The sequence below is a fragment of the Petaurus breviceps genome, unplaced genomic scaffold (assembly GCF_028583685.1).
Source record: "Petaurus breviceps papuanus isolate PSGF00001 unplaced genomic scaffold, PetGlider_PUasm1.0 189, whole genome shotgun sequence".
Lineage (NCBI taxonomy): Eukaryota > Metazoa > Chordata > Mammalia > Diprotodontia > Petauridae > Petaurus > Petaurus breviceps.
In genome coordinates this window covers 33,079,874-33,091,661 of record NW_027185809.1, presented here as the reverse complement: position 1 = coordinate 33,091,661, position 11,788 = coordinate 33,079,874, and the positions used below count along the sequence as shown (strand labels likewise).

The following is an 11,788-nucleotide window of genomic DNA, read 5'->3' as shown; positions in this document are numbered from 1 at the left end:
AGCATTTATATTCACAAATCCAAACCCAAGTCTTGAGCAATGCAATAGTGTCTATTTATAGATCATATGACATCAACATAATAGCAAAAGACATAAGACTTAAATTAAGATTTAAGTAAGAGTGGGTTCCTTTCAGACTTTAAGTTACTTTAGTGGCCAGGATAGAGACAATGTGAGGCTTTCAGTAGCTGATTTACATGTAAGACATTGCTCTTAGGATATAGACTACCACCAGTACCTGGCTTTCCAGATATTTGTTTTTACAACACTAACACACTAACAGGAAAAACTTGGATGGTCTTTGGTCTAGAGCGATGGCCAAATGGTCATCCTTTTATTAAAATTCTGGCATTATTAATAAAATGATTAAATTACCCATAAATTATGTCTTTGGAACCCTTTTAAATGCCACAGTATTGAAGAGACTGCAGTCTTTTCTCTCCCTATTAGGATGTAAGAACTTGAACATAATTTAGCATCTTCAAACTGCTAAAATGCATTTGCCATTTTATATTTCTTTTTTTCTCATGTGCTTGCATTTCAAATATTCTGTCCACTTCTGATTTCTCAACATGAAAGACTGAAAGTCACATATAAAAGGCCCATTTTCCTCCCTGAATTATTTTGCTCAGTTTTTCAAGATAAAATGCAAGCCTTCAGGATAAATTGGTTATAGGTCTTTCTCTTTTGCCTTTTGGTATCTCATATAATAAACTTTCATTGATTTGTTAATCAACTTGAATGATGCTGAGATTCTTTGATACTTGTTATCCTTCTTCCTGGATGTCTACAATACTTTTTTTTCTTTGACTTGGAAAATTTTGTTGTAAAGGCATTTCTAGCCATGTTCAATCTATGGCTTCTTTCAGAAAGTGACTTTTAGATTCTTCTTACTTTTATCTTTACCTCAGTTTCTAATACTAAGCAGTTGTCTTTTATGAAATCTTGAAATATGGAATGAAAGGCTTTTGTTTGGTTCTGATTTTCAGGGAATGATTCTTGAGCCATCTCTCTTTCTCCAGATCACCTGGTCATTTGTTTTAGATAGTATATACCTCATTTGGCCTCTAAATTTTTAGTCTTTTGATTTTGTTCTAAACTTTTTGTCTCCTTGGCTCATTTCATTTTCTTTGTTACATTCTGTTTTTCAAGGTGTCTGCTATGTTGGTGATATTTTCCACGTATTTTCTAAGATTTGCATTCTCTTTCCTAGTGCTTTAATTTTATCTTTGTTTCTTATTTTCACTCTTCCTTCAATTCTTCCATCTACTCTTACAGTCCTGGTGGCCAAGCCATTCTTTATTCTGTCTTTCTACTTGTAATCATTGCAAATACCTTTCTTGAATTTTCTCCTAGAATTCTTATACTATGCAGCATTTCTTCATTGTATTGGAAATTTTCTTCCATTTTCTCATTTCTCTCTTCCAAGGCCTTGTCTTTACTTTCTCTATGATCCTTAAAGGCATTAAGCTTCTTGTTTCTTCTGTTACAGGCAGTTAGATGGCACAATGCTAGGTCAAGGGTCAAGATGACTTGAGTTCAAATCTAACCTCACACACCAACTAGCTGTGTGTCCTTAGGTAGGCCACTTTACCTCAGTTTACCTCAGTTTCCTAAACTTTAAAATGAAAATAGTAATGGCACCTACCTCACAGAGTTGTCATGAGTATCAATGAAATAATGTTTGTAAAGCACTTAACGCAGCATGGTAGGTACTTTACAAATGCTAACTATCGTTCTTATTCTCCTCTAACTAGATACAAACATTTCATCATCATATAGTCCCTTTCAGTGCTCAAATAAATAGCCTTTCTGTTTCTCTTGACTCTAGTGATTACTTTTCTACTTACCCACTCAGCTCTGATTTCTTTATCAGGAATGTATCTGAAAAACCTTTATTTAAAGGTCCCCCTCCTTTTCCCTCAAATAAATTTGTACTTAGTTGTGAGGGGTGTGGTTGGTAGTAAATTATTCTTAGTTATAAGCTTTTGCCTTTTACTTTCTGGAATGACACATTCTAAGTTCTATTTTCCTTTATAGTGGTAGCAACAAGGCTCATGTATTGTGGATCTTGATTGTGGTTCCTTGGTACTTGAACTCTGAGTCCTTGCAGGATTGTTTCATTGACCCAAAAGCTTTGGATTTTGGCTATGATATTTCTGGGAAGTTTCATTTTTAGGTTTATTTCAGGAAGTAACCAGTGAATTTTGTTTTTCCTATTTTTACTTTGCCCTATGATTCTAGAAGGTTTTGGCAGTTTTTATTCCCAAGTTTTTAAAATATGGTATCTGGACTTTATTTTAATGGTGAAGGTTTTCAGGAGATCCAATGATTTTTAGATTATTTCTGTGACTATTTTCTAGGTCAGCTTTTTTTTTTTTTTTAGGAACTACATATTTTTCTTCTCTTACTTTTTCAATCCTTTGATTTTGTTCTATTGTTGCTATCTCACAGCATCACTGAGCTCTGTTTGCTCCAGTCTAATTGTCAGAGTCTGTTACTTGAGTAAAGTTTTGCACCTCCTCTGCCAAAAGTTTATTCTCCTAATTCTTTCTTCCGAAGTTCACATTTAATTTAGAATATCTCTTTAAAAATTCTTCCTTCATTTTCCCCCAGGAATTCCAGTAGAGCAGAGAGGCAGAAATGGAGAGGGAATTAATTCCAGGAGACAGGGATGGTTTGTGTGATTTCATGGAAGCAGGATAGATGCTGAGTAGAGGGGATAGAAAAATGTATTTTGGTTAGAATTAAAAAATTCATGGCAGGGATTCGTGTGAAAAAAAAATGAGAAGATAAGTCAAAATCAGTTTGTGAAAAATAAATTAAGTATTTTTTATTTTATTCTAGAGACAAGAGGAAGGTCCCAGCAGTTTTTTTTTTTTTAACAGAGTAGTGACATAGTCAGATGTATGCCTTAGGGGGATTATTTTGGCAGCTATGTAGATGGATTAGAGATGGAAGAAGCTGGAAAGAAGACCAATTGAAAGACTATTACAATAGCCCAAGCAGACTCCCTTATCCTTAAAGACCTTCACTCTATCCCACAATTCCATATGCTCCCTTTTTCAGCCAAATTCTTTGAAAAATTAATCTATACTCAATAACTACAGTTCCTTTCTTCTCATTCTCTTCTTGACCATCTGCAGTCTGCTTTACTAACTCATCACTCAAGCAAAACTACTCTCTCCAATTTTACCAGTGATATATTTTTTTTTTTTTGCTTTTTGGAGGGCAGTTGGGGTTAGGTGACTTGCCCAAGGTCACATGGCTAGTTTTTGTATTAAATGTCTGAGACCAGATTTGAACTCAGGTGCTCCTGACTCCAGGGTTGGTACTCTACTGCACCACCTAGCTGCCCCACCAGTGAACTTTTTATCATCAAGTCTAATGGCCCCTTCTCTATCCCTATCCTTCCTCTTGATACAGGATTTGACAAAGTTAACCATCCTTTCCTGAATATTCTTTCATTTCTGGGTTTTCATGACACTTTTCTCTCTAGGACTTCCTCCTATATTACCTACAGAATACCTATCTAACCTTTTCAGTTTCCTTTGCTGATCCACATCATACCTACTGTGATTATACCCTAAATGTTCTCTCCTGAGTCCTTTCTTTTCTCTCTATACTTGGTATACACTTTTCTTTCTTATTTTATGACCTCCCAGAGTTCTCATGGGTTCATTTGCTAACTCTATGCACGCCCAGATTTATATATCTAGCACTAATCTGCCTCCCAAATTCCAATCTTGTATCTCAAACTGCCAAAATGGATGTTCCATGAGTATCTCCAACTCAACATGTACAAAAGAGTATTAATGATTTTTTCCCCCAAACCCAAACTTTTTCCAAACTTCCTTATTACTGTCAATGACACTGCCATCCTCCTAGACAAAATGTAAACAATTACGTACAAGCAAGATATATACAGGATAAAATGGGGATCTTCTCAGAAGGAAGGAATAAAGATTAAGGAAGACTAGGGCTTCATGAAAGATTTTAATTGAACCTTTCAAGAATCCTGGAGGGAAAGATAAGGAAGGAAAGAGTTCCAGGCATGGGGAGTAGTGAAAATACATAGAGTTGGGAGATGGAGTTTCTTGTTCTAGGAATTTCAAGGAGGCAAATAAAACTGGATTGAAGTGTATGTAAAAGAGTAAATTGTAAGAGGACTAGGAAAAAACAGGAAGGGGCCAGGTTATGAAGTGCTTGAAAAGTCAAATAGAGGATTTTATATTTGGTCCTGAAGGTAACAGCAAATCACTGGAATTTTGAAAGGGGTGAGGAGACTTGTACTTTAGGAAGGTCAACTTGGCAGTGGAGTGAAAGATGGGCTAGTTTGGAAAAACAAATGGAAGACAGGTTTTCCAGTTGAAAGGCCATTGCAATAATCTACCACCCATGAGGAAATGAGGTGAGAAACTGAAATGATAGATGAAAAGAGAAGGAAGAAAGCTTCTTTTCTAAGAGAACTATTTTAGCCCTTATTTGATGAAGAAGCACTAAATTTTAAGTAGAATTCTTTGAGAAATCTCTGAGGAGACTGAAGAATTTTAACTCATTATAAGCAATTACCTATTATGACTTAGAGAGAGACTGAGAGAAAGAAAAAATATGTTCCTTGAGAGAGCTGAGTTTAACTTTCACATTATGAATAAATAAGAAGAGGATTTTGGGGAGAATTGGAATACAATCTTGAGATTGCAGTGGTGAAAGTGTATTCCAGAAGTGAAGAGAGGTAAAGAATGGCAGTGATGGGGGGCGGCCAGGTAGCACAGCGAGTAAGAGCACCGGCTCCAGTGTCGGGATGACCTGGATCAAATCCGGGCTCAGACACTCAGCACCACACCCAGAAATAATAACTGGCCGTGTAACCTTGAGCAAGTTACTTAACCCCAATTGCTTTAAAAAAAAAAAAAAGAATAGCAGTGATGGTTAAAGGTAACTGGCTAGGATCTTTCTCTCAGTTAATACATTATTATTAATTGTTTATTTCTTTATGCTATTATTTGTTACATTGTTAATAACTACAACTGAATAGCCAGTAACTTTAATGTTTATTTAAGACTTAGAGATTGAAGATTTGGTTAGAGAGAAATGAACAACAGCTCATGGGAAGAAAGATTTCTCCAATTTATTAAATAAATAATATTTAATAAGCCAGGGGCCTCAGAATTAATTTTTTAATTAATGACAAATATGCTGCAATTGTAGTAATGAATAAGGAAATATTCAAACCTATCCCTGAATTATCTTAGAACTTGAGATATTGAAAATGAATATGGTAATATGTCAAGTAGCAGGCTCTGTTTACCATTCTATGTCGGCTACATGTAAGTGTGGTTAGTCTCAACCCCCTCTTACATTAGCATAGCATTTTGTACATAGTAGATCCTTAACAAATATTTGCTCAATCAAAAATATGAATTAAATTGAATATGAATGGTCTAATAACTTTCCTCCCATGATAGTCAGCAAATAGCAGATGAGACACATGATAAAGGCAGTGTTATCTTAGCTCAAGGCAGTCAATTTGATACAATTCAGCACAATGAAAACTATAAATTCTTCAGAATGAAGCTGGGTGAACACTTACTAAGAATGTTGAAGAAAGGTTTTGTGTGCAGGTATGAGATGGACTAGAGAGTCTCCTAAGTCTCTTCCAACTCTGAGATTCTTTAAAGAATTCTGATACTGTAGAGGGAACAAAACTAGCTCAGAGTGATGGAAGACAGCCAGAAACATTCAAACCACCAACCTAGACATAACTATAGGTATGTGCCCTTCTTCAGGTACCAAAGATGTATAGTGAGAACATAAAAACCTAGGTGTATTCAGCAATTTTTTTTTCAGGTTTTATGAAAGGTTTATTTCTGGTCTCGAGCTCCCAGGCCACCCTAGGGCTGGTGTGACAGTTTCTACAGACTGGACAAGCACCCGAGTCCCACCCACAATTAAATTAGGAGAAACACCACCCTGGCTCGAGGGCATAGAAAGAGACAGGCAGATGCTGGGACAGACAGCACGGCACCCCTAGTCCTTGCTCCATACCTCCCCAGTCTGCTACCCTTTGGTCCTAAGACCCTCCCTGCTCCCCACCCCCAAAAGTAATGGAGGGAGTGAAGGGGGAGGACACTGAGGGTAATGCCATTGGCTAAAGGATCCCCGAGTGATGACAGCTCAGGGTAAGGCCCCAGAAGACCCGCTATCGGCCACGGGAAAGACCCAGGAGTGATGCCACTGGCGTAAGGGAGAACCCTGGGAATAATGCCATTGGTTGGGAAGAGGGCCCTTGGGAAAAACAACCACTGGCTGAGGGGTAGTGGGAAAAAATCTGGAAAAGTGAGGCCAAACTGGCTGACAGAAAAGCAGGGCCTTAGGCATCAGAACTAAGCACTGCTGCACCTGGCCCAGTAGTTGCCCTACCTGGTCCCCTCTCCTGGGGTGTGCCTCCCTTTACCACCCACAAGAAGCTAAGGTCCTGGAAGGGAAATCCTGGGCAAAGGACAAGGGGAGAGGGGAAGTGTACATTCTTACTTTCCTTGTCCCAATCTCTTCCCTACCAAAAAGGCTTTTCTCTGCTCCCCTAGTGGGCTTGTTGGAGAGGAGGGCACTTATTCCTGCTCCCCTCAGCCCCTCCTAGGGAGGAGGTCCACTGATCCTCCAGCTAGGAGAGCTTCTTGGGGACAGGGGCCAAACCAAGGGGGTAGGCCTCACTGCTCCTGTAGCCAGGAGTGCTTCTTGGGAGTGGAGGGCCAGGCCAGGCCATCTCACTGCTCCTCCAGCCAGGAGGGTTTCTCAGAGCCTGGGGGCTGAAGCTTGATGTTGAACTGCTGCAGAGTCTGCTCAAGTTGCCGCTGGTTCCCAGTGAAGTAAGCGGACACGGCATTGTGGAAAAACAGCAGCTGTTTGTGCATCACCTTGATATTGTTCTCCAGAAATTTGAGCTTGATACCCACGAAGTTTCTCACACTTCTCACGATGTGTCTAGAATGTGGCCTGGGCACTTTCAAGTCGGCCCAGGGTCCCGGCATCCCGAGGACCCAAACTCAGTTCCTCTAAGTCTGTGCAATATGCATCATATTCCAGTCTGGCAGCCTCATATTGCTTGACAGTCATAAGACCGTCCTCCATGGTTTTGGTGACCAGGGTGTTGATGCTGGACACAAAGTAGTTGACAGCCCCCAACAGGGTCTCCCCATTCTTACACAGTAACTTTTGTGTCTCTGCATTATAACCAAATTCCTCCTGGAGCTTGGGAGACTTTTGGCTGAGGTCAGCGAAGGCATCACCCAGGGCAGGCTGAGTCTGCAGCAGGCTATAGAGGTGAGCAGTGAGTGCCTGGCACAACTGAAGAATACTCTCATACTTGCTCTTTGTGTCCCGTAGTAGCTCAATCTGCAGCTCCAACTCTAGATCCATGGTGCGTGATCCCCGGCCAACCCGCTGGGACAGCAGCTGCTTCGTACACTTGTAGGTGTTGATGCCCCACTTCTTGACAATGCCAAACTTCTCCCCAGCAATGCCCCGGGCCACCTCGTCACCAGGGCCAGCAGGAGTTGCACTGTGGGGCTGTTGACGGCCAGGCGCTATAGGGATAAGACCATCAGCTGAGCCCCCATAGCCTCCTGACACAATGCTTGTCTCATTGAGATTTGGTCCAGACACCATCACCTGCTGCAGGTCCTGCTCAAGCCCATCATCTTCAGGAAGCCGTCCAGCCTCACCATTGCAGTGGATGGGGATCTCCATGGTGGTGGCTTTCCCCAGGATCCCATCTGTCATGGCTCTGGCTGGGCCATGCCGCCTTTACTTTCTCAGCAGCCTCGCCTGTCCATCCCTGTCCTCAGGGCGCCGGGCCCGGGCCGACCTGGGACCTCGGCTCCGGTTCCCTTTGTGCTCCTCACCTAGTATTCAACAATTTCTAAAAATTTCTAAAATTCTAAAAAGTTCAGAATGTAATCTTCATAGTGTAAATTGTCATAATGTGAATGGTTTACAGTGTCATTTATTTGCAGGAAGAAAAAACAAGTCCACATTGACACATCAAAACAATTATGGTTTTATGTGGAAAAACCCAAAATATATTCCCTTCTGGAATTTGTCTTTCTTAACACAGGAAAAATAGATATTTGTCATGAAATGATAAGGACATCCACAAAGATGATCATTGGATTGTATTTACAGGAAGATTCAACATGCTTTATATTGAAACTTTTTAAAGTGAACACATCATAGTCTCTTAGTTATAAAAACCAACCACATAAGCAGACAAAATAATTCTCTTCATTCTGTGGAATGATTTCATTCCTCACTGATGAAGGTCTCATTGTACATATTACATATTACAAGAGCACATCTTTCCTCCCCGTTTTGTTGCCTAATGAATATGTCCACAAAAAGAGAGACGGCAATATTATAACATTAGGCTTGGAAATAGGTAGAACAGAGCTACGGCAGCCGAGATGTACCAAAGCAGATTGCACTGCTATTTTTGTATCAAGAGCTAAACATGCAAAAATATGTGATTACACGTGGCCCAAAACCCAGCAAATGTTAATCTAATTAAATCTGTTACAAATTGCGTGGCAAGCTCCAAGGTCTAAAAATAATACTTATGTCTCTTGTGTATGAGTAATACAGAAGATAGAACATTTTTGTTCTCCTTTTGTTAGAATGGTTGCATTTTGAACAGCAGATTTCTAGAAACAGAGGTAAGTCGTGTATTCCTGAAGCTGCTGTGTTGAAGGAAAGGTCCAGATGGGAGAGGATGGACAGAGGCAAAATCAGACTTCCAGTATACCTTCCTATTCCTTTCTGTAATTTTTTTCTTGTCCTTAAGAATACATTCTCCACACAGAACTCAAACTGTTCCAATTATAGCCTCACTCTTGTGGGAGTAAGGATGGGGAGAAGTAGTGGCTCATTGACAAGAGGCCACACTGTCTAACCTAAGAAGCAAATGTTTTGGATTCATGAATTTCATTTAGTTCTATTCCCTCTAACCAATTATAAATAAAGTCTCTTGTTTATTCCACAATCTGTATCTATCCTAGAGAGAATATTCCCAAATAGAATTTGTGTGGAGTGTTGCCAAGTCATCCGAGGCAATCATGATCTCAGAATGAGGTGTCTTGATCCTTCAATCACACAAACTGATGTCCATCTTTGAGCATAATACAAAGTAGGTGTCCATGCACAATACTCTCAGGGTTTAATTCAACTCCAAAATCTATTCTCTGAGCAAAGTAGCCCTTACCTGTTCCCTTGCATTCGTGCCTCACAGAACCAAAGAATGGCATGGAATCTCTGAGCTAAAAGAGATTTGGGGTTAACTAGTCTAATTCCAAACCAAACAGGAATCTTATTTAAAACAATCAGCCTCTACCTAAAGACTTGCAATGATTTAGAGTACATTAGAGCATCCTAACGCAGTTCATTCCACTATTGGATTGGTTGTTGAATTGTTAAAAATAATAAACAATAATAATAATTTTCCCCCTTATCTTGGGACTTCAATTTGCCTCTCTGTAACTTCTGCTCATTACTTCTACTTCTGCCTTAGAAGCTAAGTAGAACAAGTCTTACTTTTCTTACATGGGATATTTCTTAAATTATTTGAAAATAAGTACTATATATCACCCAAATGTGCTCTTCTCCATAATAAATGTGCAATGCCCATGTAGATTAAGTGTATGTCCATACAGGATTGTTTAAATGTGGATAATAGGAAGATTTTAACATATTCTCTTTGGAATCTCACCCACCTTTCTCCAAGGTATACTTTTATTTCTACCTGGAGAGAAATAAGATACTGAGTACAGAATACTAGCCTCACTACTCTTCTCAGAGGGGGAATACCAAATTAGTATATATCTCTACCCTCTTAAATATTATTAATCTAGGGAAAATTATTTATAAATCCAAGCTCCTTTCATAGTTACTCTCCCTTAAAGGGGAAGGTGTACAACTCTTATCTGAAGGGTTGGTTCCCTTCTCACCAAATACTAGTTATAAAAAAAGCCACAAATAGTGAACAGGGAATAAGCCCATTTATCCAAACAGAAATCAGTGTACTTATAAAGATTTGAATATACAATCAGTTCTACTATAACACTTCCTTTGAAAATATGAATTTGTTAAAATGTGATTGACATATTAGGGAACAATTTCAGCATAACTCAAATTTCATGTTTGCTAATGCACTATCTATTCCACAAGAAAGTTAAGAGTGCAGAAAATTCATCATTTCATAATAACTCTCAAGCTATAATTTTCCAACACCCATTTCCACAATAAACTTCAGATCTTTTTTGAGAAAAATGTCATATTTACTACATATCTTCTGCTACACTAAGAGCTCTGGACAAAGGAGGACTGGTCTATACCACAATCCCCCTTCTACCACCACCACCAAGCTTCCACCATTGGCCTGCCCAACTTGCAAAACACTTTGCCAGAGGAGCCTGTGGGAATGGGGCACAATCTGATTAGTAGCCTGAGATTTAGGACAGTGCTACTATTTTCTTGTAGTATTTATGTATTTCTTAACCATTTAACATGTATAAAACTATGCTATGGTTTTGATTAGATTCCTATTTTTATAAATTAATGATGAAGGTTTTGAGCATTATGCTACCCCATTTTCTCCATAACTCTTGTTTATATTGTATGATTTTGCATGTTTAGTAATGTTTAGGAACATATATGCTGAATCATAGTAAAACTCACTATACCAGGCAATATACAGAGTCAATGAACTCTCCCAATGGAAATGAAATATCTTAGTTCAACCAAGAGAATCTCCAATCTCACCCAAAAGGAAATTTTCCAAAGTTTCTAGGGAGGCAAACTAGAAATCAAGGATATTGATATAGAAATTAAGGCACAAAATCATCTACATGTTTGCCACTTTCCAAAGTCTTTTTGTTATTCTCTCTCTCTCTCTCGTTTGCTCCTTAAATAGGGTCTGGAACCATGTGCATTTTCTTTCAAAGCAGAAAGTAAGAAGAATGTTCTTCATCTCTCAAGATATCATACCAACTCTGCCTCACACAAGCATGGCAGTAAGTAATTATTCTCTCCAACAGTCTGGAATCACACCTACAAAGCAGCATCCACCATTACCATATCTTATATTCATATTGTTATAGTCTTTATTTCTCTCAATAACCTGACTTATCCTGTTTGTCAATATACTCTTCAAAATGTGACAACTAGAACCCAAAATAATACTCCTGATGTGGTCTAATCTGGAGCTTCCCCTTTGGACACAAGTTTGTGAGCGAGCAAATTTATCAGCTTTAGCATAGAAAAAAGACTGTGGTATAATGCCAAATCTTTTTATAGCCTAGGTCAGGTCAAGGTATGGAATTCCTCTGCCATAGTAGCAATTTTTAGAGGACTTGGTTACCTACCTACCTAGGTTCATGACCAACATTTCTGCACTGCTTCCTCCTGCATTCTTATACCCTACCTTCCCACATCTATGGCATATAGCCTCACCAAGGTGAGAATCCAAGTACAGACAGTCCTGTCTTCTACCACAGGTAAAAGAGCATCAGAAGCCTTTCTATCCACTTCCCACCCATTCTAGATTGATGTATACTTACCTTCCAGTCAAAAACATCTCATCTTTTAGCTTTAGTATCAAACTACCAAATTTTTACTTATCATGTGCTATGACCACTTTGGGGGCCTCTATGTAGTTTATGTGTATGGTTCTGGTCCAAAGAGATAAGTTTTCCAAAAGGTCTATGCTGCCCTAGTGGTAGCTTAAATAATTTGCAGG

The 11,788-nt window shown here is 39.0% G+C and overlaps 1 pseudogene; it reads right to left on the bottom strand.

Moving 5' to 3' along the window:
• Positions 1 to 5,838: 5,838 nt before the first annotated feature.
• LOC138164060 (arfaptin-2 pseudogene) lies at positions 5,839 to 7,809 on the bottom strand (annotated as a pseudogene).
• Between the last annotated feature and the right edge of the window lie 3,979 nt (positions 7,810 to 11,788).